We start from the raw sequence: 2500 nt of genomic DNA, 5'->3' as shown, positions 1-2500 counted from the left end.
AAAAAAATTCTGTAGGTGAAAAAAAAAATTAGAGACATTTTAAAAAAAACTTATTTTTCTGAAAAACTGACCTACAGATTTTGTTGAATTTTAAATATTTTAAAGAGTATTTCTAACATTATCTGGTAAGTTAAACGCTGAATGGTAAAATTTCACCGTCCCGTTTCTTCAAAAAGGACCACATATGTTGATTTTAAGGCTCAAGAAATGCCTAATATCGTTGCCATGGTAACATTATTTTGGAAGAAAATATAATGTGAGAAATCTACGATAGGTACTTAATACCCTGGCCAACTTTCGTCTTGATATGATTACCCTAACTGTATCTAAGGACAGGATATGTTTATTTGTTTGAAAAAAGGAGAAACTATTTCGAGCCTCCTTAAGTTAATCTCGTCTACTTAAACGTTTCTTTGTTTGCCGTGTATTGCTTGTGTACCTTATTGTTTATAGTGTGAATATAATCAATAAAGAAATCACTCAATCAAAGATCTGTCATTAGTTCTAAAATATTCTTTATGACATTCCTTCCTTTTTCTTGAAAATCGTAGGTATGATATCATTCTTAAAACAAATATACTAACCCCCAATGAGAATGTAACTGACATACAGAGGATCATGCGTACTGCCTGCTCCGCTCAGATCCTTTACACAAACAGTCATCGATGCTATACTGATTTCCTGGAAGTATGGAAGTGAGTTTTTGAAAATGTAAGCTTGTGACAGAAAATTCTAAGCCTTTTAAAATTCAAGGTATAACGTTTGAAAGTATCATAAAAGTGGATTCAGAATTTCTTGAGGATCTTAGATGTATGAAATTCATCTTTTAGTAGAGGTGTAGGGCTTCGCACGGCGTAAAGAAAGATGACGAGGAGATAGATAAAATAGATGGATGAATGGTTTATTAAAAAAAACCCACTGCAGCCTACGAGACTGAATTAAGGATAGTTTTTAGTAAATGCACGTCAAAAACATGAGAAGAAAAATTCAAAATTGATAACTAAATAAGGATGATAAAATCTCCTCGATTGGATTAAAAAAGTTAAAAACCCAAATCTGTACAGAACTAAAAAAAGGGAAATATTACGAGCGAATAAACTTCGAGCCATCAAATATTGAGGAAAATGGAATGGAAAACCACACATGTAAAGACGAATTGAAAAGCGAGAAAAGCTTTCTCTACTCTTTATCTTCCCCAGGGTCTCCGAGAATGCTTCAAATGCTGTTATTCCCAGCAGAAACAAGGATCAGCTAACTGAAGGAATTTGAACCATATCAAATTCATTATATGTCGTACCTCCACCCAAGCCGTGATGATATTGTTTTCTGGTAGAATGTGATGAATAAATGGTCCATTATACTGATGGTGAACAGAAATCAGTACAACAGGTGGCACATAGAAAGTAGTTTTGAACTGTACTTGCTGCGAAGAGAAAGACAGCATCTCGTCAGCTTTTTTAAAATTCCGATTCCAATTCATTCCGGCTTTAACATTAACTGTTTGGACTACTTGCATTCGTCTTCCCTTTCTCTTACTTAAAACTCGAGGATAAGGGAAGTTAATTTGTGTAGTTTAGACTTGGGGAGATTTGGTTTGGGGAGAAGGGGGGAGGGCGAGGGGCGGTGGACGAAGAGGATCGAAACAATGTTGTGGAAACAATGAAAATAGAGGAGGAGTTAAATCTGATGATAGTACTTCTGCTTTTTAAAAGACACTGACCTTGCAGAATCCATAATTTTCGTTAGCTCCTGGAGTGCCATTGTTGGGGAAAAAGGTTTCTCCTGCTCTCGTAAAATTAAATTCAGAGCCATTGCCAACGAAAGCGAACCAGTCCTACCAAAACGTTCAATACAAATACAATTGGAAACAAACTTCAAATGAACCTCTCTATTCCTTACATTTGCAGCGAAACTGTGCTGTAGTTACTAACGAGAAATAAGGGAGGAAATTAACCTGACAACCGACAATGAATACAAGTTAGCAGAATGATATTTTAGAAAGGACTCCATAGTTTAAGCAGTATGCAAGTGATGGAGTTGTAAGAATTTATTTGATTTATCACGACAAACAAACCATGAGCGTGGACAAAGCAGCATTATGTAGTTTTTAAAACTGTTTTTATGCGATCCTGGGAAATGATCAACAAGGACATTGCATGATGGCAGGTTGAAACTGTCTACACCAAAACACCAATCAGTGACAAAAAAAATTGGGCATTAGGGCTTACAGGATTAATAATATACATGAAAAAAATACTCGATTCTGATTGGCTAAGTGCAGTACAGTTCAAGTGTAACACCAGTGTAAAAATTGTAGCTCCAATGCAAATTACACATGGAGATTCTGGATTATGACTGGCTAATAAGCAATAGGGTTTGGTAACAATGCGGTTTGGTGTGAACCAATAAAATCTTTTGTTTTGAAATCAAATGCGAGCCCTGGATGGCGCAATTTTTGGCGCAATTTTTTCCCTGATTGCGTGAGGAACGTGCCATGCTC

The 2500-nt window shown here is 35.9% G+C and overlaps 1 pseudogene; it reads right to left on the bottom strand.

Moving 5' to 3' along the window:
• LOC138020048 (uncharacterized) overlaps positions 1 to 2500 on the bottom strand; it is a 30670-nt pseudogene that overhangs the window by 24724 nt on the left and 3446 nt on the right.

The sequence above is a fragment of the Montipora capricornis genome, chromosome 10 (genome assembly GCF_036669925.1).
Source record: "Montipora capricornis isolate CH-2021 chromosome 10, ASM3666992v2, whole genome shotgun sequence".
Lineage (NCBI taxonomy): Eukaryota > Metazoa > Cnidaria > Anthozoa > Scleractinia > Acroporidae > Montipora > Montipora capricornis.
Note: the sequence above shows the minus strand (reverse complement) of the source record. Positions and strands in the feature narration are given on the sequence as shown.